Source organism: Balearica regulorum, chromosome 2 (genome assembly GCF_011004875.1).
Source record: "Balearica regulorum gibbericeps isolate bBalReg1 chromosome 2, bBalReg1.pri, whole genome shotgun sequence".
Taxonomy (NCBI): Eukaryota; Metazoa; Chordata; class Aves; order Gruiformes; family Gruidae; genus Balearica; species Balearica regulorum.
The window spans coordinates 58674254-58701708 of NC_046185.1; the positions used below are offsets into that span (position 1 = coordinate 58674254).

The 27455-nt window shown below is 41.8% G+C and overlaps 1 protein-coding gene and 1 long non-coding RNA gene across 2 annotated transcripts in view; one reads left to right on the forward strand and one right to left on the reverse strand.

The window, feature by feature from the left end:
* Positions 1-27455, forward strand: part of LDLRAD4 (low density lipoprotein receptor class A domain containing 4) — a 285812-nt gene that overhangs the window by 211006 nt on the left and 47351 nt on the right. The window lies entirely within an intron of this gene.
* LOC142600733 (uncharacterized) lies at positions 13539-20019 on the reverse strand. Its single transcript, XR_012834293.1, has 3 exons — positions 19855-20019; positions 15908-16057; positions 13539-15199 (listed from the first exon to the last, which is right to left on the reverse strand). It is a non-coding gene; the product is annotated as an uncharacterized LOC142600733 (long non-coding RNA).

Consider the following 27455-nt stretch of genomic DNA (forward strand, 5'->3'; position numbering starts at 1 on the left):
ATGGCCCGATCCTCTTGCCCCACTTCTCTCACAGTCAACATCCACAGGATGTATATTATAATTCATGTGGATGGAAGTAGAAGCAGCCAAAAATAACCTTCCCTGGTGTAGTAGGCAAACCATCCGTTTTCCACCCACTCCCACATCTCCTGTTCTGAAGTTGCTGCACCTATTTTGCAGCTGACTGCCAGGCTCCAGCTATCATGCTGGAATCAACAACCTGGAGATTCTCTTCCACTTTTTATTACCTTCCCTTCCAGGAATGGCTCCATAAGCCCAACATATTTCTGGAGTTCTGCTGGTTTTGATTATTACCCTTTGATTTAGAGAAGTATGAGATTTTGTTATGTTGAGAGACTTTCAAAGGCAAGGCAATGTGGAGATAGCTTTCTGTTCTTGCTGCCAATTTTCTCATGCTGTTGAGGAATTCATTTAGGCTTAGTTTTGAGGCAGGGTTTGTTGGGTTTTTTTCACCTCTCTGATATGGCTAACACCAACTATTAAACAAAGTCGTGAGCCAGTCTGTCAAAATCATCATTAGCTTAAAGATCACGAGCCTTTAATAAACACGTTATTTTCCTGAGGCTTTGCAGCCTACTTGGGGTTTTCAGGCTTTTCTGTGTAACCTCTGCTGCAGGCCTTCTTTAATGGAAGGTGATTCCAAGGTAATCGGTTGTTTTCAAAAGCTATGACTTTAAATAGAGCATCATGAGACTTGCAATAAAATTGCAAGGGTTGGCAACACTGAGTCTTTTATTCTAAAAGCTTTACAGTATTTTAAGTCCTTCTGTGAGACATTTACATTGGTACTTTCCCCCCCAGCCCCCAAGCCGCCTCATTTGAAGCAGTTCACGCAGCTTGCAACATGGCTCTGTTCACAGAGACTCCAGTTTCTTTCCTATGTGACCCAGACGTTCTGTCCCCTGAAATGTGCCAGACGGACAAGAGGTTACTTTGAGAAATAGTTTGAACTTTTCCCAGGCTCTGCTGCTCAGCTTCTCTAACAAATACGTAGCTGAGGTAATGTCACCGTGGATAGTTATTTGTACATCTTTTCCAAAAGCCGAATGTCTGAGCTAATAAAATCAAGAAACGTCGTTGCAAACTCTTTTTTTTTTTTTCTTTTCCAAGTTTCCTTCTGTTACTGCTTTAGGAGCATTTATTGGGACTGTTTCACAGCGTAAAAGTCCTTTGACTGAAGCCGAACCGAAGGACTTCCTCACCACTGTGCAAAGAATTTGCTTGAAAGTTTTCTGACAGTAGCAAAGCACATTAGTTTTTCTTTGCAGCTGAACGTGGTTGTGTTTCCACTCACTTGCATTGAGAATAGTGTTAGTTACTAGACAAATGCCATTTAAAATCATGCTGCTCGCTTCTAAGGCACACACCCCCCCCCCCTTATCAAATGAAAACAAAATCCTTTCTTTCCAGGTATCTTTTTCTCAGTTACAGTGTAACAGTAATGATTGCAAGAGTCATTACTCTTTGCATGGTGTTTTCAGACTATGTTGAACATTTACAGTAGTACAAGGCATTCTGCTGTAGTTCATTATAATGTCCTTTAGGAGGCTTGGGTTTGAGTCAAGAGCAGTTGAGCTACAGAAAACTCCTACGAAAACTGAGGAAAGTGTCAGAGTTGCAGTGACGTACCTATCAGAAGATTTTTTTTCCTAAACCAAGGTGGAACTGGAGATGAATCTGGTTATTCCCAGTTAGTTGGATCACCTGCATCCCCCACCGGAGCCTCACGTGGGGAGTTGCTGCCCGCCCCAAAGCGTGTGTCTCCTGCTTGCTTGGTGGAGTTTCCACTTTGAACAGGTACTTAGGAGTGTCAGCAGATGTGACCAGAGACTGCTTCTGTAGCCTAACAGATAACGTTCGGGAGGCCCATGGTCAAGTATTTCTCCAAAGCTGACAGAGGTAGCTTTCCATGCTCTGCCTAAGTGCTCTTTATTTTGGAAGGAGTTCTTGTTAGCTTTCTTTGATCATCCTTTGCTCCCGCCTTCCCCCCCCAAGTCATTTACTTCTGCTTAAAGGAAGAACATTTCAAATTCTTATTTCTTGCTCGGTTTGATAGTGATTTGTTGTTGTTTTTGAAAGCTTAGCTCCTTTCACATGGTCTGCAATTAGAAATAGGAGCAGAAACTCTCTAGAAACTAGAGTACTGTGCAATAGTAGAAACTGTGAAACAAGGCAGAAGAGACAAGAAGTCATAAAATGGCCGGGCAACCTGCATGCCGTACAACTGTGCAGAAGCCTTCGGTCTTTGCCTCAAAGTGTTAAAATGAAAAAAAACCCACAAAAAAAAACAACGCAGAAAGGGAGGAACAGAGCAAGGGAGGGAAACAGAGGTAGAAAGTAAAGTGACTTTCTCACAAACTCCCTGAGCGTTAATGCCAGAACCTTGCTACCTGATCCAGCCACCCTGAGTTTACCCCTGCCCTGAATTTAAGTCCTGTGCTATACCCATGAGCTGTCTATTTCAACGGAACAGTATATTTGTATACAGGCAGAAACATGATTTTCCCAGTGACACAGCACACTGCATAAACTGATGCTCCTTTGTTAGTCATTTCTTATGTACCCTTGATGGGGGATGGTCCTGGCTGAAATACAGTGGTAATACCTTTCCAGTGACTCCTGCTTACCTCAGCTGGAGGTGGAGTTGAAACGGCAGGCAGATGTACACCAGCTCTTCCCTTGTATATTCCGAAATTTAATTTAAGGCGCAGTCGACATGGATGTGAGACATTCAGCACCGGCAACAGTAAAGGCCTGGCTTTGGTTTAATATAACCAGAGACTATGGCAGACTAGTCTCAGAAGTAAGGAGGCAGTGGGGCTTCCATCACCAGGTCTCTCGGCTTGCATGAAATCTCTCCTAGACATGTCCCCTTAAGGACTCTTCTTCAAAACACCAGGATATATGTTTACCAATGACCATCACTTTTAATAAAGATGGGGGAAACTATAATTGGTTTCATTTTATACAAATTCAGTGCGACTCCGATGAATTCTGGATTTGATGAAGCCTCAGGTACCCTGATGCTGTAAAGAAACATAATTTTTAATTCAAGTTTCATTCAAGAACACTTTTTTTTCAATATTTCAGGTTGATATTTCTGTCCCTTTTTTATTTGTTTAGTTTTCAAGTTGGAAACTGCCTTGGTATGTTATATATGCTACCGTAGTGGCATTTCTTAGCTAAGCTCAAGGGAAGTTTTCGAGGTTGCTGCCTCCTGCAAGCGTAACTCAGTAAGACAGTGGCTTCATTGGTGAAGTCTGTGCAAGAGCCTTCTGGCTCTGTGCATCTGCCTGCCACCACCGAGGTTTTGGCAGTATGACTGTTAGCAGGGACAAACTGCTGAGCCATCATCGAAAATATCTGCGTGGAAAAACAACGCTACAAGAAAAAACAGAAAAAGTACTGGGTATTGTTACGCTGGATCAATTCAATGACACGTTTTGAAGGATGGTGGCACAAACAGTTGTGACCACCTGTGGTGTGAGTCCAGGTGAACAGTGGGACCCTTTAAACCTCAGCTCAGTGCCACGACCAGCTATTTGTCAAATGCCAGACGTCTACTAGTCAGAAATCTGAGTTAAGTTTAAGCACTAACAGTGGGAATGTATTATGGAAGTACCATAAGCCAACCAAGACACAAGTACAGGCTTCTGTGACTTCCATCAGTTGTCACGTATTCCCAAAGTTAAAGTTTTCATGTTAAAATAAGTAAATGTTAAATTAATCAGACTGATTACTGCATTCATTTTCAGAACGATGGTTAGCTGCTGGTATTTGTGGATCGCTGATTCATCTGGGAGATGCAGTGCAGCAGGGAGTGTGGATGCATCCCTTGGAAAAAGAGGCATTTCAGTTGTGTCCTTTAAAGCCTTTCTTGTCTTCAAATACACTCATAACAAAAACACTTTCTGAAAGGTATTCAGTGCCAGTTGAAAGCAGATGATGTGTTTATGCTGCAGGTTGTTAAATGTATTTACAGCCTTTTTTGGGAGCTCAGTGGGAACTGTGCTGTGGTTATTTATTGGTCTGCTTCAACAGCTGCTGGTTGAAATTAAAGAAAATCTATTGCCATGATTTGCAAAAACATTACAGATTGCTTGTGTTACAATGAGTTATAAGAGGGAATTTGAGTGAAGCCCAACACGTGTTGGTAGCTGCAGTATGTCAGGAAAAAACACGTAGTTTGCAATATGCAGATAATAAATATGAATGGATCTACAGGTTCTTAAGATATAAAAGTTGTCTTTTTTGAACTTGATTTCTCAATTTCCTTTGTGATTTCTCAGGCCTAGCCAAAGGGACTGAAGACTCTGGTTTCACATTTGAGTCAATGTTGGTGACTTTCAGCCGGTGCCTTCCAGTGACTCTTTGCTGCCCCGAGCTGTGCAACTACAGGTGTTTTCCACTATTGTGAACTACTTGTGGGAACTTACCTGGCAGAAAAATAATTCTTGAAAAAAGGTGAAGAGCATTAGAGCCAGTACGGATCAGTTCACGTACCCAGTAGTTTAAGCAGGTGCTTCCCCAGATTCCCATTCTTCTGGCAGCTTGCAGTTCTCAGTCAATTCTTTCAGGTTCATTTCTGAAAGAAAGAGATGAAGTTGGCAAGTCCTTGTATGCAAGGATTTGTATGCAAGTCCTTCTGACTGCAGGCAGTATGTAGTATGGGAAGCCCTGTGAAAATAGGAAGACCTGCTCCTGCATGCTTATGTTCCCTCACCGCAGTGGCGATCCTTTGGCACTTTATCCCCATCTTTTCCATTCGCTGGGAGCCTTGCTGCTGGGAGCCTTGCTCTCTGCTTTGTGATTTCTCTCCTCTGAAGTGGCCAGAGAGGCAAAGAGCACCTTCAGGTGACTGGTTACTTGCCCAGCATAGACTTGGTGTCTGAACTGGAAAGAATAGTTTGCCAGCAACTCTTTCCTGTGGGTACGTCTGTCTGAAAGGACAGTCCTTGCAGTTACTGATAGGTGCAACCGTCGTCACATCCGGGACATTCCTGCTTGGTCTGGTGATTGTAGCGCCAAGGTTATGGCGCACAGCATTTCTAAAAAACAAAGATTGTTGAATAACTAAAAGTACGTAACAATAAGTAGAATTTGTAGGTCATACAGACAGCTAGACAGATTATAACATGTGTGAGAATGTGTGTGTAATTATGTTGTTTCAAAAGATGAGCTAGGTCTGTAGGGCAGGGACTTTCCTTGCATCATATTTAATTTTATTCTCCACATAAAAATACATTGTCGGAATTCACTCAGTGTCTTCAGTGGTATTTTAGTTTTTCATTGCGTGTAAGGATGGATTAACGGTTGGACAATGGAAGTAATTTTGCTGCTATGTCTGGGACTGATCCTCATCAGTGGGATACTGTGTTTGGTTTGAGTTCCCTCACTTTGAGAGAGGCAAAACTCAAGTAGAGAAAGTTCTGAAGGATAAGTGATTTCAAATAGGTGACCATAGAGAAAAGACTGAAAAAATCGGTTTGCTTAGTCTACAAAGAAGGTGACCAGAAGGGACATAATTCTTTGATAGGCAAAATGTCAGTATTTAAGTGACAGTGATCAATGGCTTACCATAATTTCCAGAGAAAGCAAAGAAATCAATCATCTGATGTGCCATAGAGGTGATTTAGGCTAAAACTCTGTAAGACCTTTCCATTGATGAGATGATAAAAGATTATCAGTGGCTACCTGAGGGTTACTCAATGCAGTGCGCTCAAGAGAGGTGAGAACAGCTTAGATAATCGTCAGTCATAGGCAATCTGCATGCACTTGGTCCTACCTTAGAGTAGGAGGTCGAACTAGTTAATCTCTGAATTCTTCAGCCCCGTCTTTCTATGTTTTTATGCATGAATAAAAAAACCCTACAACACCCTGTGGCTAAAACAGAGGACTTTGTTAGATCACTGTCTGCTTTCCATGTCTAATTTTATCTCTGTCTGCACTTGGTCTTGCTCTACCTCTGGCCACATGTTCTTGCCCACTTCCTTGTGACAGTTCTCCTACAGCTGTGTGGTGACCTAGACTGCAGTGCTGACCCAACAGGAAAGCAACCCAGTAAGAGAGGGTAGTTTAATGTAATTTATACAACTCATGTAGCCATTTAGTAGATACAATGCAAACATTTATAGTAGTGATAGCTTATACTTACATACTCTGTCAGGAATGTTGATTAATGGACAATGCTGGATACAGGATCAAGTCTTCCGAAATCTTCTCCAGGTCTAATGATGACTTGTAGAAGTCACTTAACAATTTTATCTTGTTTCCTCATCTGCAAAATAAAAATACTTGTCTAACTTGCAAGAACTGTTGTACAGCACTTCTTAGAATTAAATTTGAAGAGTGGGTGAGTCTGAAAATGTTTTTTTTAAAGGTCAAAACAGCATTTTCTGATAATTGTGGTACAAAATTAACTTGAGCTGACACAATTTCTTATCTCTGTATGCCAAAATAATTTGTCCTCTGAATGTAGAAGGTAGAGTCAGGGAATCCACTCAAAGAGCAATTTCTTAGACATTTATCACATTCAATGCAGCCTGTATTTTCTCATTCTTATTCTCACCGTATTAGGACAGGATTAGCATTTTCCCAACTGTTTTTGCCTGCACTCTGGAGCAGTTTATGGTCAAAATGCATCGAACACCATGGAAAAGCTGCAAAGATTTGAACATTTCAAAAATGCAAGCCATAATCGGGGACTGCCATCACGCTGTCTTTCTCCTGCCCAGAGAACTGGCGAGTTCAGAGCTGCATGAGCTGTAAACACGCTGTGTCATCCCTCCTTAGGCTCCAGCAACAACATGAAAGCCTTGATTGGCGGTTTTGGCACCTTTTCCTGAAACCTCGTTGGTATAGAACCTACTAAGCCAAAGGAGTAAACAGCTTTTGATCCTGTGTAGCTCCAATGGGAACAAGAGTCTGGAACACAAACATGAGTTCAGGTTGGTTTTAGGAGCAACACTTGGCAGCCCATGCGGAGAAGTATTGTGCTTCTCTCTGGTGGCAGTGGGCTGCATGCTGGTAGGATGTGTCCTGTAAATGCATCTGATGAAGTGTAGGCTTCCTCCTGGACTGCCGCAGTATTTATATACGGATGATTGAGTATGGTCGCCTAGGGGTTTTGAAACACAAAGAAGTCAGGTTGACCCTTACATATAAACACTTGCGTCAAATGCAGCAGTAAATACTGAGCTGCTCTCAGTGGCTACCTGTCCTCTATATACTGGTACAATGCTTCATCTATGGTTTGGCCAGCATGATGCAGACATCCTGGATTATAACTTGAAGCTGATGCTGCTCAAGTCTTCACTGGAATTTTGCTGTTTGATTCTTTCTGAAGTTAATATCCAATTTGTGGTGTGTTGTCATTGCTGGATTATAGTTACCAAATCTTGCGGTCTTCTTCTACAATTGTGCATTGATTTGTATTCTTTTTAAAACGTCCTTTCCAAGGCTACTGATTATAGAAATACTTAAGAATTTTGGTCTCACTGTAAAAAAGGTTAATTTCCAGCTCTCTCAGTTACAAAGAAAAGCTTAAACACATGATCCCTGAAGGCTCTGAAACTAGATAAAATTAAAGAAAAAAGATATAGGAATCTTTAAGCTCTCCTGATACAAGCGCTGCCATAATTTCTGAATAGTTTGAAGTGGCAACTCATGTTATGTTGATTGATTCCATATAATATTCATTTGTTAAATAGCTCTCTGTGTGTTTAGCTGTGTTTCTGTTCAGTGCCAGCTTCAAGAACTAAAATGAATGACTCCAGGCTCTGGATATTTTTTTTTTCCACTGATGACAGTATATTCAAACATAGACAAAAATATTAATAACAAAATCTTTTTTTTTCTTCCTGATCTTACTGACAATGCCTCTAGGCATATAGTAACTTTTTTGCTGTCCTTAGATTTTTTGATAATATCTTTAAATGTAATTACTGGGCTGCTTCCCCCTACTCGGCATTCTCTCCTGAAAGGTGCTAACCAGAATGAATTGTTAATGTAATCTCCCTAGCTTCACACCTGTGCTTTGTACCAAGAAAGTCTGATGTCATAACTGTTCTTGAAATATAGTTGAACCCTGTCTAGATTTTCTGGTTAGTAGTTTGCATTTATGGTGAGCAGTAGGAAATCCAGCTGCTGTGAGAACTCTGCAAGTCCGTGGTGAGAGAGGGTCGGCCCCCAGATAGACGCAATGTGCAATTTTAAGGATTTCCTATGGAATTTTGTTAATAAAATGTTAATAACATTTTTGCTAACTTTGAACTAATGAGAACTAAATGTAGCTTCAACAGTCATTGGCAAACCTAACTAAACTCAGTTAAAACCCTCTTTGTTCAGTATCCTGACAGCCGCTCTTCTTGTCACAAGTTCTAATTCAACAGTTTTTGGAAATTTTCTCTTTGGGAGAGAAATCAGAAAGTTTTATTCCATGTAACAAACTTGCAAACATCAAGATGCAATGTGAATTCTAAATTAGTTTAATTTAGCAGCATCTTTTTGTTAGTCATTTTGTGACTCCACTAATATGCCATTGTTAATTTGATGATTTTTATGCAAGCAAACTTTCTGTTTAAAAAAATAAAAAATAAAAACTGTAGCTGTATTTCTTGCCAGGCAAGTGCAGATGTGGTAATGCAGCGATACGGCTATTCTGCTTTTACTGCAAGGTCTCTAGACGATACTTCAACTACAAGGTGTAGACATGCTGTTAGGGGATCATGTTTCCATAAACCAACAGAAGCTTAAGTTAGTACATTAGGTTTGCTAAAACACGTTTGCTTCCACATTTTAATCTTGTTTTCATTGGATACAATCAAATACTTTATCATTCAAATAACAAAGTGTGTCAGCAAGTAATTGTATTTGCAAATTTCAGGCCATAATTATGTGAGCATATGCAAAATTACGGGCAAGGAAAGGGTAACCCAGTTAAGATGAGACTGAAAATTTGGCTTATTATATATACAGGCTTTTCAAACAGAGAGGGAGAGGCAACAGTTTCCCTGGAAAGGAAGAAGTCAGATTGGTGTTGGCATTGCTCTATAATGTGCTTTGTCACTACAAAGGACTACTTTTTTATTATTATTATTATTTTAATCCTTTTCCAATTAACATTTTGTTTTCAGGACAGTGACAGAAATGATTTCAGAACAAATTGAGAAATAAGAACTATAATGATGTTAAGGCTTTTTTCTGCTTAGAAATTAATGTTTAACAGGTGTAGTGAAGAGGCTGGAAAATAAGTAAAACAAAACCTCAAAAGCAAGAAAATAACCTTGCCTTTCATTAGTATTCAAGCGAATTTATGGCATAAGACCTTTGTCATACAGCTGTTTGTGGGAATAGTGAGTTGCAGCAGACCCTTTGCACACTCCCCCAGCAGAGTAGGAAGGTAGATTTTGGGGGATGTCCCGAAAGTGCAAATGGGAGTAAACCCATCTTTTCTCCCCACATTTCAGAATGTACATTTCTGATCTGAAAAAAACCTGGTGGTTTATTTTTAAGGTGAAAGGGACCAATTTTCTAAACACAAACGCCCCTTTCTTCCCTCAGTCTTTCCTATGCCGACTACAAGACCCTGGCCAAAGCTGAGCTTGTGTTGAAGGTAAAGGGAAGGGGATGCCATTCCCCCTGGGTCTGGTCGGTGCTGCCTCGGAGTGGGTCGGAGGGACGGGAAGGTGCTTCGCCCTCAGGCCTCCACACCCTGACTCCGCACTGCTCCCCGCCCGGAGCTAGTGGCTGAGCTGGAATCTCTAATTCCCATTCCATGCTTGGCAGCACTGGTTATGCACTGGGTGGTCAGTTTGGGTCTATTTTTAGGGTATGAATAAGGATTACGTGTTTCAGCTGTCTACACCTTTTGTGTAATGCCAGGCTTCTTACCCCATTTACAGTCGGAGCTGACTGGGAACCATGAGTGGAAAAGGTTTCTGAAATGTGTGGTTTCTTAACATCAGAATAGTAAGGTTTGGTTTAGGTTGCAAGGCAATCCGACACAGAAGGCTCACTTATTGCAGAATAAGTCTCTGGAGTTTACTTTTATTTGCGTGCCACATTCCTTAGAGCAAATAAAAAGTGCCAGTTTTGAAATGGTTTAAATGGATCTTTCTCAAACCTCAACAAAATCTGTGATCTCATTGTTCATAACTCGCTGTGTTAAATTCCATACTTGGACTATGCACGATGGTGATTGCTACAGCACTTTTCACAGCTCTGTTAATTCTGCGTACTTAGTTTATTCTGTCAAAGATATTTTTTCTCATCCCAGCTTGTTAGTGCAGTAAACAGTTTTCATGGTTATGGCAAACTGTTTTGTAAAGGGTTATCTGTTGTGACAGTCTCAATCTTTACCTGTTTCTCTGGCAGAACATCCAAAAAATAGTCTTTGCATTTGAATACATATTTTACGCATTGCACTGCACAAAAGCACTGTGTTTATTTTAATTCTGGTATAGTACATTTTGACTTCCATCTGATTCCCTGATGATATTTAGCCCGATACTCCTGTGCAGGAGCTGCTGGCTTGCGCTTTTCACCTCCAGGAGCTGCTCCTCTGTTACTCCTCCCTTATGAATTCATCTTGAGGTAGGACGCTGTTACAGAAGGCACAGTGCAAACGCATTAGAGAGAGGCACTGTTTGGCCCGAAAAGGCTGCAATCTAAAAATGAGCTTGATGATGTCTAGACAAGACTGTAAGTATTTAGTACCTTTATAGGGCTTTGCATCTTCAAAGCACTCTGCAAACATTAACTGATTAACATAACCGCGCCATCTGTTTTGATGTTTACATTTTGTGCAGGCAAAATTCCTGCTTTGCTTTATTACCTCTCGCAGGTATGTGGCTGTCATTATTATGGCACTTTAGAGGATGGTAAAGTCAGGTCCATGCACGTCTACAGTAGCATTTTGCCTTAAAACTCAAGCCAGTGCCATTGGGGCCCCCCTCTCCGACCTGGCTACGGCAGTTGGGATTATTTCCCGCTGAAATTTCAGCCTCTAGTCTGTAGAAATTGTTGTTCCCATGGCTGCCAGAGGCTGCTGCCTCTCTTGTCACTTTGCTGCTCAACTTAACTGTTTTCTGCCCGGCCGCGGACAGGCAGGGATGCGTCCGGCAGCGCGGGAGCTTCTGTGCAGGATGCTCCCAGGTAGGGGAGGTGAAATACTGGCTCGGGCAGACAAAGTGAAAATAGTGAATAAAAATAGTGAAAAGAAAAAAACCAAACCATAAAGATAGTGAAAAGAAGGGGGAGATATGCCTTTACTCAGCTTTTGGCAAAAGTTGCTTTTCTCTCCAACTTCATGCATGGCTACCAGAAATGTCATTTTCCTTCTTACTTTTCCAACTTGATAATGGAGATTTTGTGTAATTGAGGGGTTGTAACTGATTGTTAATTTTTCATTTCAGTTTAAATTTCTTCCTAAAAATTAAGGCAAAATCTGTTTTAAGACTGATTTAAACCAAAATACTAGTAGCACTGACGACCATCAGAGCTGAAAAATCTTAAACCAAAACATGCTTTTCGTTTATGTCTTCTTTTTCTTTTATTTTCAACTCCTTCCTATTTCAGTGTTTCGCTGCCTGAGTGGTGTTTCAGGTAGATAGCACAATGTAAAACTACCTTTATTTTCGGGTTATTGCAACTTTGTTTTGCAGAAGAGTTGTAAAGAAACTGTGCTCTGTGGTCAGCGGGGAGAGATGGGCAATGCTTTGATTCAGGGAAAATTGCAAAGACGCTGTGTGAGAGAAGTGGATCATGAGAGGTGTGTAGCGAGGCAGACTTTGTGTCGGTAAAGGAGTCATTGTTTAAAATCTCAGATTAAGCGCAGATTAAATTGTGCCATGCCATCTTGTGGGAATCGGCTGTGACCGAGAGGAGACGTGGCGGCTGCTAAGCGGCAGGGAAAGGCCTGCTGTAGTTGCACCTCATTTCTGATTTGCTCTGCGCAGAGAGACAGACATCACGCACTGTCCTGGAAGAAGCTCTTTCACAAATTCGATGTCTGGCATAGTTCACACCATGGTTTTAAGTGTGACCTCAAGGCATTTGCAAGGAATGTCTTTATAAAGACTATAATGAATGTGCAAGAGACTCACTCAGACAAATTTGCAATTAATAAACCAACAAACCTGGAACATTAGGATATAAATAAGGTGAAAAGACAGACTCGGACAGACCTAGATGATGGGTGTGGCTTTCCTTCACGCTGAATATTTTTGCAGCATTTTTTTGTTTGTTTGCATACTCGCTTCTGGTAGAGACATTTTGCTACGCTTGCAGGCTAGGATACGGTAGTGGAAACAAAGCTCTGACAAAATGGAAGCATCCTTTCTCGGGCTGTGGTGTCAGAAAAGCTGATGTCAAATGCCACCAGGCTCCGACCAGAAGCCTTTACAGAAAGGTTGAATGTTTCGTAAAAGACAGGCTGTGGAATTAGTTTAGAAAAGGACTATGTCCTGTAGCATCCCTGGTGTGAGGTGACAGCCGCAGTTATTCCCCTCAGACAGAGCCTCACACTCGCCAGAGCAAGGCTGGAAGGAACCAGACACGGTCCTGAGCAGCTGGCGCTGGGTGACCCTGCCTGAGCCGGGAAGTTGGATGAGATGACCTGCAGAGGTTCCCTTCCCACCTCAACCTTTCTGTGAGCCTGTCATTCAGAGCCTTCCTCTTGCTCCTGTTCCCTCCTAAACTTTCCTCCTGCTGGGTTGGTTTCTTTCATGTATGTGCTGTAGTCCCTTCAGTAGGTTACTCTGGGAAGGAAGAATACGAAGACAGAGAATGGCAGACGTTGTTACAAAGTTATGTGCAGCCAATTTTACAAGATGGAGGAGTGCCTCCTATAAGCTGCTGAGCATCGTTCACTCAGATGGAAGGAACTGCGCGGAGAGCATGCAGCACTTGTAGACTCTGTAGACTCTGGCTTGATATAGAGAATCCCACAGCAATCAGAGTGAATTTTGCATCTGACTAACTCGATAGAGATGAACTGTAAGCCTGTCTTCCCTATGATTGTCCTTATTAGTCTAAACATTTTTTTCCCTCCAGAAAAAAACATATGCAACAGCATTTCTGTGAAGGAAAATGTTTCATATGATCTATGTAAATACTTCAGTCATCTTAGATGTGGTTCTTCCAGCTTTTTACCTCCTTATTGATCCGTATCTCATCTGCCTTTTTAAGCCTAGTCTCCTCTCCACCCCTAATTTTTGGGGGATGAAACTGCAGTAATCAGTGTCTTCAGTTAGGCTGTAATTAGGTCCCACATGGGGAGGTAGGGGGAAAAATTCAGATTTTTAGGCAATTTACAAGTAGTTTTGTTTATAGAATAAAACAACGGTGATATGCAATTGATGGCCTAACTTCTCACATGAAGAAAAAGGGAGAAGGTCTCTCTTACTGCTGCAACATGATGAAGTTTCTCAAAAAGTCTGTATAAGATGAAAAATATTTGCATGTAGGCACAGAGGGAAGCACTGTGCAAGCATCTAATTGCAACACTCCCTGCTGACTGTTTTTAATGTGTGTTGGTTTTATTAAGCATTCTTAATAAGAAGCTAGACTTTTGCTTAGGCAAAAAATATAATAGAAACAGCAGTTTCAATTCTCAGATTATTGAATTGCATGCAGTTGGGGAAACCTGGCTGGATGCGGTAAACTAAGTGAATTTGTTCCATCTGTGAAAAACGATAATAAATTGGTTTTGCCGTACTGCATTGGCTGACTCGCCTTTTGTGTGTATGTGTGTGCACACATCTATGTATGGCTGTTACATCTTGAAGTCTTGGGTTCATGTGTTATATTTTCAATTGCATATGAGGGATAACATTTGTGTGACAAATTGCGGATCCATATGGCATTGTGTTTTAACATCCTGTACTTCTAGGTATTTTCAGGGAACCGTGTCTGAGGAGGTGAAGAGGGGATCCGCCGGTGACTTCTTACTACGAGTGACTTTTTTTGAAAACGCTACCATCAAACACAAAATGGTCATGGTTCAGTCCTAGATCAGAATGCAATATAAAAATGACATAACTTTGTATACTGATATATGGTAGCTATACCTCATTTATCCCACTAAAAAGATTCATAGCTTTGCAGAGAAAGAGACACACTTCCTTCTAGCATGGGAAGAATCCAGATTTACAAGTCTTTAATGATGTGACATTTCTGGTTGGAGAGAAGTTACTGCAGAGTGTTATTAGCCATTTTAGTAACTCCTCCTGACCTCTTCACAGTTACAGCCTGACTCTGACCAGGTCTCTGGTAACCTAAATCTGTGGCTTTACTAAGGATTGTAACTAGTAATGCAATAATTTTACACTCTTCAGAGCTTAGCTCAAATAGTTTTTAGGGGCGTGCATGTGGCAAGATGTACTACTATACCGATGTATCAGCTCTCACTTGAAATGACCTTTAAAATGCATTCTTGGCTTTGTCTTCGTAATTAATGTTTCTATCCCCACTTGTGGCTCGGAAACCTTTATACTGGGGTACATGATGACTTATTTGTTCTACACAAATCTCATAGTTCAGTTCTCACAACAGGCTAAATATTTCGCTTAAGGTAATTACCTGACTTCAAAGGAACTTTCATAGAAAAGTAATAATATCAAAAAGAGCCTATATGCTATAAATAGCGTATAAAATTCCACATTAAAGATGTGTGTGTATATTACAGGAATCTTCAGAGCGGTGTGAAATATAATTAGGGCCTTCTTCTGAGGCATAAAATTTTCAGTAATACGTGCTAATCTTATTTGCTTGGAATGAGGTGGGAATATACCTATCAAGACATCTTTTGAAAGATTTGAATTCTTTACATCTGAGTTTCCAGTCATACTTGTCTGACTTGATATTTTCTTCCTTGTCATTTTTCCATCCTGCAAGGTTTATTTGTGAATAAGCTTTCTCCTCGAGACAGGCAACATCAGAAGTGTGAACTTTCAGTAGGACAATTAGGATTTTAGTGAGATGTAAAACGCTTTTTAAGAAAAGAAGAAGACATAAAATAAGTAAGTTCATGTATGATTAAGCTATGTGCTCTTCACAGGGTGTGCTGATTGCCTGAGAGGTCATGTTGTAGTTGAAAGCAGGTCAGGTCCTTCGAAGCAGTTCCATTACTGTTAAGGCCCATTGTCTGCAGCGTCTCATTCTTCCTACAAATATAAGTCTGTTGGAAAAGAATATTTTTAATTAACATACAGCTTTTCTGAGGAAAACGTGTTCTATTTATGTCCTCATTTCCCTCTTCTTTCCGCACCCCACAACTAAAGTATTTGTCCAGAGTACATCTGCAGAAATAATGCTTTAATGGAAAGTATTGATTTGGTGCATAAGGGTTAATCGGTTTACCTCATGATTACTGCAGGAATGATCTGCTCCCAGTGCTGGCTGTGCAAGCAGCTTGAGAATAAAGCAAAGTATTGCTTTTGTCCAGAACGGGAACATTTCTTGTCTTTCATCTCTGGAATTTAAAGCAGTGCTTTTTGCATGGAAGGTATTGTTACCATTAACATTGTACAGATGGACAAACCGAGACAGAGAGGGCCAGTGACTCATCCAGCAAATTGCTGAAGTGGGGAGGAAGGGACCGAGCTGTCCTGTCCCTTCGGTTTCCTGCTGGACCGATTGCTGCCATGTCTGATTCGGCTGACTGAACGGAAGACGGTTGGAGCAGCGCTGCTTTGGGTATGGTTACGTATCAAGACTTCCAATATGCAGTCACTCAGCAGAATACTGGTTTTGTAAACTCGCTGTTGTTTCAGTGGGAGAGAGAGAAACAGAGTTTGGGAGGAGACTCTATCTACATGACAATTAAACCTGTCTTGTGATTTATTACAGGACTTGTAACCTAGAGCAAAAAACAAAAACAAGTTACCTGAATTAATGTTTTACATTAGTTCCCAGTTCATTTTCATCTCTATATTGCTGTGCAGGCTTTTGCTGTTCAGGTAGGGTGTAAAAGGTTCTGAACTGTTCCTCAAGCTGTGCTTGCCACAGCCAGTTGGCATTGGTAGTCATCTTGCTGCTAAACCAAAATCAAATAAAGTCAAAATATACTATTTTCCTAAGAATATGTTTTGTGTAAGTAGTAGTTCCAGTAGTGGTACACGTAGGTGAGGGGGGGAGTAACCTCGCTCCAGTGGCATCTGTTATGACATGGCAAAGCGCTATGAAATATTTTTTTGTTGAAAAAAGGATTTGCAATCTAATGGTCTGCCATGTTGACCATAAAAATTTCTGGAAATCTGGAAGCTTCCAGGAGGAGACCAGACTGATTTCCTCCTAGCATGCTTGCAGACAAGGCGGTGACCTCTGGGGACCTGCATTTGCAGGGCTCCCTGAGACCTTACCTGGGCACCTCGCCTGGGGGGCTGCATCAGAGCAGGAGGGCTCACCAGCGTGGGGGGCTGTGGCACTTCTGGGGCACCCCAGAAGCCTTGAAGGGTAGCCAAGGGAGGTGATCATGGAAACCCTGCTTCTCCACAGTCTGCCTTCCCTGAAGTCAAGAAAGCCAGTTTATTTTGAAAACTCAAACCGAGATCCCTGTCATGAACACTTGTGTTTCCAGAAACCTACTCCTAGTATCACCAAAGATACAGGTTTTAAAGTTTGGGATGACTCAAAAAAGAGGTGTGTGTTTGGGGGGGATTTTTTAAAAAAAATTTTTTTAATAGAAACTTGGATTCTAGAACTGAATGGAACTAGACTGAATTTTTGGATAAGGAAAGTGTATCCACGCTTATTATGCAGTGTGATGAGACACTACTTTCAGGTTGCCCCTTGTTCCAATTAACTAGACATACGAATTTAATACAGGACCATTATTTTAACTTCAAAACAATATCCTTAAATCTGGTGCCAGCAAACCTAAGATACAGAGGGACCTCTGCAAATAAATTGTTTTTATTATTTAACTGAAGGAAAGTAGGATGATTGGGACCGTTCAGGACACGTGTGTTTTCAAGTTCCTCCTAAATTTTTTCCTTCTGACCTAACGGAACAAAATCAGGAAAAAAAGTAATAGGTTGATATCACACAGACATAATAAATTAGATCCCATAGCTGTTTTAATTTAGACGAGTTCTTCTATCTCTGCATCACCATTGCATTGTTTACTCGGGGAAGAAGACACAGTAATAAACAAACACAAAGACTTAGGGCTAGTGACCGCCTGTGTATCACTTAGCAACATCAATATTTTTGTGCACAAATAAAGGTCTCCTGCACAGTGCCGGCTGCAAGTATGTGTGTGTGCGTGCGTGTGTGTGTGCGCGCGCGTGTGTGTGTGCCTCTGTAGCGCTGACCTTGTACGCAGAGAGATCAGTTTGTTGGTGATTGGTCACTCCTTAATTTGGATGTCTAGACATTTCAGTCCGCACGAGCAAAAGGCAGACATCTAAAGACGTGAGAAGAGATTCTAAGGGACACCAGGACCTTAAAATAATTCCCCGGCAAACTGCAAATGTATTTTGTTCGTTTTAAAAATATAGGGTGTAAGTGATTGAATGGAACACATGACTGAAGGCTTTATTTTTTATTATCACTATTAATTAATATGCTTCTTGGATGTTTTCATGGCTGTGATATAAATAGGTAAAGCTTTCTTACGGGTTATCAGCAAGTGTGAGTGTGTTAATATAATGATTGGTCTCCTGGCTTTGTGGGAATGTGTTTTCTTCATTTGCTGAGAACCAGAATCTTTTGAAAATAAATGAACTATGTTTAAATGACCTACCAAATCTTAATTTATAACATTAAAACTATAGTCAGGAATGTCGTCTCACAGAACATCCAGATGAATAGGAAATTATTGTCCACCATCTGCGTTTTATTCAAAACCTCTCCGTGTGCAAGTGAACGTTTTTATACCCACACGTAAGAAGGGCTCTGTTCTGCCAAATGCTGAGAGCCTTCAATTCCCACTGATGCCGTCGGGCATTTCAGTGTTTCCAGGGCATTAGCCCTATGTTTGCAAACCAGTGGCATGCACACACATTTAGAATGGCCCAAATTTTCAGCTGCCCTTTAAATATATGTGCAAATGGGGCAAATGATCACCCAGTTATCATTTGCATGGATGCTTGTGTTTGGGATACTGGATATTTGTACAATGATTTAGAATTTACTTTTTGGGAAAAAACGTTTCAATTGAGGAAGCTGTATCTATTACCTTAGGAATATTTTTCTGTAATAATAAGATCTGGAATGCGACAGAGCTTGAAGGAGCTATTAATACCCTTTGGAGATCTATTTTAGTTTTCTTTGTTTTTAATCCTTTCAGTCATAAATCCCAGAAAACAGCAACTGGTGCTTGAAGAGCAACCAGGACTCAGAAGCAGGGACTCTGCAGCATTGCAGCAACAATTTCTTGTGCAAACATCATGGAAATAGTTTGATTTCAGTACGGGCGTACTCTGTCCAGTATCAGAGTTATTCCCATGTGGGAATAGCTTTAGCACCATCACAGAAACTTCTATAGCAGTATAGATGGGTCTGTGTTACAGGCTGTGCTGGTTTAAACTATTTAGGTAAGAATCACACCTATAACTTAATCAAGTGTACTTGCACGGAAGCAACAGACCAAATTTTAGAGCTAGTTTGTACTGGGAGGATTCCAAGTATAGCGTTAGCAGAGTGTTTATCCAGCTATAGCTGTACTGATGTGACACCCCTCACCCCAAATCTGTGAGAGCAATTCATTTCAGCATAAAAGTAAATTTATTTTCAGATAAGTATTTGCTTTAATTCTGGGAGGAAAGTGCACATCTAGAATAGCTTCAGGTTGTCTCTCTTACAAGATTGCCCTGTTCCCTTCTATTTTTCCCTTTCTTACCTTTCCTAATGTTTGGCTCAAATACTAATAGTAAACTGCATTACATGCTGAATTCTATATGAGATGAAGAGTTCCCTTCCCTAGAGAAACATCCCTAGATTTGGGTGGATGTGGTGGCAGAAAAAGAATCCACACAGACATGTGATGGCAAAGCACTAACTCTGACAGGTCTCTTGATGTTGTAAGTACTGTCCCCTCTGGTAAATCTGCCCCATTTTTAGAGGCAAGCCATACTTACTCTATATTCCTTCTCCTCTCTCTTCAGCAAAGTTTGTCTCTATGCAAATATTAAAATACATTCAGATCCTAAACGTAGTCTAATTTGCACTGCTGATGGAGCTTCTCCTGAAGCACCAGGAGGGCATTTAAAAACAGGGAAGGTTTTTTTTTTAAGAAAACACTCTTAAAACACTCTTTTAGAGAAAACTGTACTTTAAAAATTAACCAGGTACAATAAACAGCAGAGGGGTTCTCCATCGGTGGCTTGCCCTTTTTTACGTGGCAGCGTGTTAAAAGGTTTTATCTGCAGTATTGCCTGCTAGTTCTTGCAATTTTTATTGCATATTACACAGTTTTCTGCAAGTTTCCACTCTGAGGTTCTAGTGATTATCTGAGAATCTCAGCTTTAATCGTAGCACATAGTGACAAGGAAATTAATGCAAAACAACCCTCAGTGAGACGTTATGGAAAGAGGTGGTGATACCTGTTTTAAACACAACTGATTTGTCTCGCATTTGTTCTCTAACCAATTTCATGCCCACTCTCACAACCCCCATGCTCTTAAGCTCCAAGAAATGTGTGCCCAAGAAATTATCTGGCCCAGATCAGCTGTGTGTACCTGGAGGACAAGGGACATCACCCACCACATTCTCACCACGTTGCTTGACTTCTGCATCTGCGATGCCCTATTTTTGGGGTAGATCTTCTCTATCCTTTGGCAGTCAAGCACATCATTACGGTGTGTCCTTTCACTTCCGAATCTTGCTTACCTCAGCTTAGGTGAATCTTAGTTTGCTGCCCGGTTCCTGGGTTTGCCTGCTGTGGGTGTCTTTATGGCTACAGTCAGCTTCCCTGTTGGAAGAACAGGAAGAGGAACAGCATGTATAGCAGGGTGCAACCACACTGCTATCCTTCTTCTGTAAGGGCACAGGTCTGCTGCTAATCCGCGCTGCGGGCTTCCAAGGGCACAAGCTTCCTGGTCCTGATGCAAACACCGCATTCCTTGGTGCTTACCTTTCTGTTGCATCCATGGTTATCAAAATGTTTTGGGTTTGGGGTTTTTTTTTGTAACTTTCCTCTATTGCCTTTCCTGGTGCTTTCACTGACAGACATTTCTGTTCTTCAGACCGATCTTAGTATTTCTGCTGCAAATGCTCCAAAATAGCAAAACCAAGATTCTAGTGGGAAGTATTTTAAACTGTGACTTAAAGAACTACAAATTAAGGTATCGGTTGAAAAATAAATTGTATCTAATGTTTTTGTAATGTCGTGATTTTATATCTGACTGTCATTTGGGTTTGGCACATCCATAATTTGGGTTGCCAGTATTACAGCTAAAATGGGCCAACTAGGATATTTTAAAACAGTACATTTTCTTGTAGTCTAGACATACTTTCACACACAGTCGAGCCATGGCTAAAGGTCTCTGTAGGTCCAACACAATTCAGATGCTGCTACTTTTGGGACAATCTTAGAGCTCACTGGCCCTGAAAACAATATATGAAGATTATTCATTTATTTGCCATATTGGCAAAACTGTTTAAGCGGTTGCTGCCTTGTGCAGTCGCTTTGCTCCCATTCTTGTGCTGCATTCTGTGCTTTGCTGGCGCTCAAGAATTGCTTATCATTTTCCCAGTCCAGTTTGCTGTGTGGTTGCTCAAAGGTTTCTACCACTGCAGCACAATGGCTATGGCAAGTTGGGGAATACCTAGAAGCTGTTCATCAGGCTGTCCTGGGATTTTCTTGCATGTGTCCCTGGGTGCATTCCATCAAGAAGGAAGTACTGAGTACTTCCATTAAGGTAACTTTTTTTTGAATGTTTGGAGGCATATTGCTAGGAATTATCCTGTCCTCTGAGATGCTAGTGCTGAAAATATGAACTGATGGAAATTTGAAAAAAATTGTATTTTTTGAATGCTCTCCATGGTTTTACGTACGATTTGACTAGATGTATTATATAGCTTGGTTAACCTGGGCATGCAACTGAGCCATTTTATTACTGGTCAGCTTTAATATTTGTATGTTCCCATTTGTTAAAATTAAATTTTATGCTAGCAGACACTTAACTTTTGCATGTATTTAGTAAATATATAATGTAGCCCCATATCAGGAGTTTTGACAAAGTATTATCTAAATGAACGCCACAGAATTGTTTTAATTCCTCCCTGGTGGGTTTTTTTTCCTGGCTTTTTTTTTTTTTTCTTCTTGTCTGTAGTGTTCCCAGCAGTGCAGTAGCCAGGATTTTATTTCTGTCAGAAATGATACTGCTTCAGTCTCGTCTCTGTAAGACTCCACAGGGAGGTTAGAGGGTGGTTATCCTCTGGCTGGTCTGGACCTGGTCCAGCATTCGATGAGAATGCAAATCCCCTTGAAAGCAGATACCTTCTCTGCAGTGATACTGCCTTTATGCTGTGTGTGCTTCAGGAAGCATGATAAGTTTATATTTGCATCAAAATACTGTTATTTTTTAAAGGTACCCAATCTGTTGCTCTTCTGAAAGCTTTGTAAATGTTTCTAATACTTTTTCCTTTTTAACAAGAGAAAAAAAAAAAGAGTAAATATAACATGACTCAGGGCCTCGCCACAGTGTTGTAGGAGATTACTGTTACTGCTTTGTTGTAACAGAAGTTTGATTGTCAAGGCTTTTGCTGTAGTTCAGCACATTAATTTTTGCGATTGTGGGATTCCACATCTTTCTTGTTTTCTAAGGCACGGTGCGGCAGCACGAGCTTAAGCAAGCAGGGCTTTTTTGCGCATCCTGGCCATCGAGGTATAGAGGCGTTGGCCAGAAGGCCCGATGTGAGTGGGCAAAGCAGCTTTTGGAGCGGATGCAGCGCTGGATTTCTGGAGCGAGGCTAGAAAAGATTCCAAAGCCGGTTTTGCGGCCCAAGCTGCCTGCTCCCTCCTCTCACAGGATGGCTGGTGAGCTGTGCCTGCCACGCAGGGCCAGCTGCTGCCGGAAGGAGCACGGCCCATGGGGCAAAACACACCGACTCAGGGGGTGGCAGGGGCTGCTCTGCGGCCGGGAGGCCGGATCCCCCGCTCTGCCTCTTTTTCCTGCCCAAAAGCTGCACCCGCTGCCTGCAGAGCTGGCTTGGGACGGGCGGGGCGGCTGCGCTTCTGATAGCGGGGCCGGGCTCCCTACATCGACATGTTCCTGCACACGCTGAAAAGCCGTTTTACCCTTCCGTAGCGAGGCAAATTGACCTTAAAGCGGCTGTAAATCAGTTAGTTTCCCCCGATTCAAGTTTTATCTTGCTCAGGCCGTTCAAAAATAACCGTTCACTGTAGGGCTGCCAACGGATTGATGGCCGCGCGTTTGCAGGGCCCGGCTATTTCCGTGCGCGGCGGCCAGCGCGGCTCGCTGACATCATGAGGCAGCTATAAAAACCCGGGGCATCACACCTCCCCGCGCACCAGCCCCTCTGTTGATCGCACTGTTGTCACTCCCTTAACAACCGTCGCCACGTCGCGCCTTCGCGTCCTGCCGGGCCCCCCCTTCTCCCCCCCTCCCCTCCCCGGCTCCCCGAGGCCGGCTGTCATGTTTCCAGAAAAAGCCGGCCCCGGCGGGGGCCGGGCCGGGGCTGCGGGGCGCTCCCGCCCTGGCGACCCGTGGCCGGCAGGTGTCCCCGGCGCCGGGGAGCGGTCTCCCCGTTCGCCGCAGGCGGGTTTAACGCCCGGCCCGCCGCCCTTGGGTTTCCCCGCCCGGGCGCGGCCGCCGGGCAGCCCCTGCCCCCTGAGGGGAGAATGCTCGGCCCGCGCCTCCCTCCCTCCGTCCCTCCCTCCCTTCGGCGGCTGCTCTCGCAAGGGCCACCTGATAAAGCCGGGAAGAAATAAAGTTGTTTTCTGGGTTCTGGGAAAGAGGTGGGGGCTGAACCATCACCTTGGCGATAAATAAGCATAAATCAAATTCCCTTCATGGTTTAATGAAGAAATGAATTAGTAATTTGTTTAAAACTTAGGTATGTCATAATTAAAAGTGTTGATCAGTCCCTTCCTCTACCCCTCCCCCCCATATCAAAGCTTTCCAACCAGCTCTTCAGAGCTGCTGAAACCTACATGCTTCCCCCCCACCTCACCCCTCATAACTTGAGGGGAGAAAGTAGAGGAAGTCCCCAGCAGTTGAGCCTGCACTGAGGACCCAGTTTCACCAACCATTTTCCATGAGCAGGAGACTGACATCCTATCACCCAAACAGGAGAGGCTAAAAAGGAGTAGACGGACATCACCTGTGCAAAATGCTGGTGGTATCTATCCTAGCTTGCCAGATTTTCTTCTTCGTCCCTTGTCTGCCAGCGTTGCGTTTCACTGTTTTGGTCCCTGCTCAGTGAGGTGTGTTCCTGCTCACCAGGTTGCCTATAGCATCTTCTCATCCCTTCCAGGAGCTGAGCCTCCTCACACAGGTGTTCTCCAGGACCTGCCTTCCTCCACTTCTCTGGTGGTGCACCAGGTTAACAGCCACCTCTGCAGCTCCTGCCAACGTACACTGGGACTGAGCTGCTGCGACGAATGCTATGTTCCTTGTCTTTTATTGCAGTAGCTATTTTCTTCTTGATAAACCCTTCCTAGCTGCAGAACAGATCCTTCACCTCATCGAGACATATCTCTGTTAGGAAAATAGGCTGCGTTTTAAAATGTGACTGCTAATACATTAAAATTAGCCAGATTTTTAGGATTTTTTTTCTTTTAATGTTTTGTGTAGACAGAGCACCTTGCATTTTAACACTGCGAGGTGTTCTTTCCCTGATCTATTGTTTGGTTTTGGAAGACTTTGACTTTTGTCACGGTGCAGAAGATGTCATCTCTGTGAGTGTCAGCTCAACTCTAAAGTCATCTATGGCCTAGTTTTTGCAGATGATGAGGATCCACTGTTTCCTGAGTAGTCAACAGGAAACAGTGATGAGCATCTTTGAAAAGCAGCCTTGTAGCATAGAAAAATTGGTTTGTTTTTTTTTAAAAAATGTAGTGTACATGCGTGAATGCTAGACTGCTAGGGAACATGGCTCTGAGCGTGCCTCGAGCTAGCCGAGAGGCTCAAAAGGTTCGAGACACCGTAGAAGTTACTTACACAGAGTCAGTGGCATCCTTGCGAGAATTTCACTGGCACTTACTGTGAAGGGGCACTTGTTTGAGTTCCAGGAGAGATTTAGGTTTTGGTTTTTAACTTTTAGTTGTTACTAAAAACTAGAACAATATTTTAAGCCTCTTTTTTTCTAACAGGAGGGGTAGGGTTTCAACAACTCTTTTTATTGTGTATATTGATGTAACCTCTAGGGAGATTACCAACGTTAGATTTTTGAACAAGACAGATCTGTAGATATATTATTATATATCAGGAAATATATATCAGGAAATTATATATTCAGGAAATGCAAAGTGTTGAGCTCTTTTAAGGCTCAACATTTCTGGATGCTGAAAACTTCTGATAATGTGGCCCACTGTATAAAACTATTGTGTGTCATTAAAAAAAAAAAATGATGGCAGTCCAGATAGCTGAGAAGATACTATGGCGTTCTGCATGGCTTGGGAGAAAGGACAGACAATGAGTGAGCATTGTATATTGAAGGCAAGGAACGCATGGTGCTTATGGCTTCTCCAGATGTTAGGCTTTTACAACCATGTAGACACAGCCTCGGGTTTTCTTCTTGGCTTTGCCACTTGCCTTCAGCTGGTGCTCAGGATATTGGACTTATCTCACTGTGCCTATTTCTCTGCTTACGCTTTGCCTTTTACAACCACCGAAACTTTAATTAGTTACGATCGCACAATGTGCGTGGGGACCCGTAGGTGCCGTGCTGCTGTGTGCAGCAGCAGCGGTGTGGGGGTTTCCTTACTTTGATGCCACTGAATTGGAAAAACTTTTTCAGCTCTGCATAAGGCTGTGTGTGTTCTGTATATGTAAAGAGTTATTGTAATAATCGCCTTATCTCACAGCTGAAGATCTACAGCAGAAGACTGTTAGAGGGCTGGGTTATTTGGGATACTGGCACCAGACGTTTTCTGTCGGTTTGCAGTTCTTCAGTCTCAAAACTTAGCCAGTTTCCATTCTGCTTGATGAGATTTACGTCCAAGACATTTTCACTGTTAGTCAGAAGTAATTTTCAGGGGAGAAATCATTCTATCCTTTCCTTTCCCCTTCTCATTTCTGAGGATTCTGATTTGTTAACGATCCAAGATGATGGACGATGCCTCTAATATTGAGATGATGGTGCACTTACCAGAACCTGAACACGTTCATGCTGAGGGACCATATAACATGGAGAAGCTAAGACTGTAAAGCCAGCTCATGTGAAGAATTATTTCTAGGACGTAGTAAGTTATTGTACAGATTTTTTTCTACAATTGTACAATTGTCTATAAAGTGCTTTTACAGAGAAATAACTATCATAGTCTCTCTCATGGCCAGTGGAAAATGGAGGTATGAGGGTTGGACTGATTTGCAACTAGAGGTACAGAGGAGAATGGAAGAGACTGGATTGCTTCCAAGCCTCTCTAGATTTTCCATCCATTGCCATACTGGTTGGATCACGTTGCTTCCCACTTAATGATTTGTCCCTGGTAAGCCTTGAGTTCAAACTGGTGATGGTTTGTCATGCCCTAGTGTCACTAGTGTGTTTGTTTGAAGGGAGGGAACCTACAAAAATGAATGAAGAAATGTTATCTTGAGCCCTTCTTAAATGTCAATATTCATTCTCAATTGAGCTTGCTTTAACTTGTCTTAGTTCTTCTTTTGTGTGGTGAAAAGAGTATTTAAGTATATTGAATTTCATGCTGTTTGCTGTAGAGATACACATTAACACATGGTGAGGAGTAAATGTAAATATACGGTGCTATTCTATCTGCCATAACTAATATTATTATCTAGTTGCCACCTTAATCTCTGTTCCTTCCAATTTATTTAATTTTAGTTTTAGGGAACTCATAACACCCGTGTCATCTAGCCTGTATGGCAACCAAAAAAACCCAGTTTGCCAATTAAGCTGTTAGTTTCAGTAATCCTCTTCAATACCAGGGTAAAAAAGACTCAGTCGCAAAACTTGAGGGTGGTTTCTTTTTGTGCAGTATATGCTATTTAGATTAGTGCAAAGAGTCTGGAAACCTTTCTTTCTTAATGTTGTTAATACACTTGCTTTCAAGCGTAATCTCATCTTGCATTCATCTGAAGCACAATACTGACTAATCTTTTCATTTGCTTAACCTGTTTACTAAACCCCAAGTTTCCCAGGGCACCGAGGATAACACATGAAGGTGACTCAGGTACAGTTTAAGAATATAGAGCAGCCTGGAATAAAGGGCTCAAGAATAGCAAGTAGGAGTTATTTACAGCAATTTAAACTAATCTGTCTAACTGTGTGTGGAAGCTGAACAGAAAGCCCCCCACATGAGGGGGCAGTGACGTTCGGCATGGGAGCAGTGAGTGAGCTCTGCAAGAAGAGGTCTAATATGCCTTTCCTCTGCTGGCCCTCCCTTTTGAAGCAGATGTCACTAAAATACAAAACACCAACCACATAAAATTCTCTGAAAGCTTTTGCATAGTTTTACACCTCATAAAGAGGCAAGGGCTTGCACCTCTTCTCTTTCTTCACAATGTTTTTTTTTTCCTTTAGTGGCTTTAGATTGCCACTCAAGATTTATGGTGTTCCAATAATCATGTTACTGTATAGACTGAACTTGAGGACCTGTATTTGAAGTTATTTACAGGTTTCTCAAAATTGACTTTTGGGGATGAGAATGCTCTTCCCAAATCCTGAAATAAATTACTTTTGAAAAGGGAGATAAACATCTACTTGGCTGTTTTAATCCATTGAGCTTAAATAGCATGTCTTTCCCCTGCAGAATTTTTTTTTTGCAACTATTTTTTTTGAGCTCAGAAACAGTTCTCTGAACAAGGGGGACTGTGAAGCTTTGGAATTTGTAAAAGATATGGTTACGAAATAATAAAAACATGGGATTTTAAAATAATTTTATTCAATTATAATTACTGTTCACTTTCCTAGTTTCACAAAACTCCTGTTTTGTCTCCCATTGCTGCTTTTGTACATGTGGATGATTTCATAATGCAGAGTGAAGGCATTAGCAATGTTGATGTGCTTTTACATTTTTGTTAGTATTTTAATTATCATCAATTTCTCTAATCAGACCATGCCATTAACATTACGCATTCCATGCTTAATAAGAATCAGAGTTGAAGTTCATGTGCAACAACTGTGTTGTTCATTGTTCCTGGTTCTTTGTCTGCATGTGTCCTTATTTTGCTGGTAATTAACAATGTTAAATTTTTCTGGAAAAATGTTAAGAAGGTAGGAGAGAGAGTCCACAACAACATGATCAAGGTACACACCACAGAGCTGAATCTCTTCATGAGAAGAAC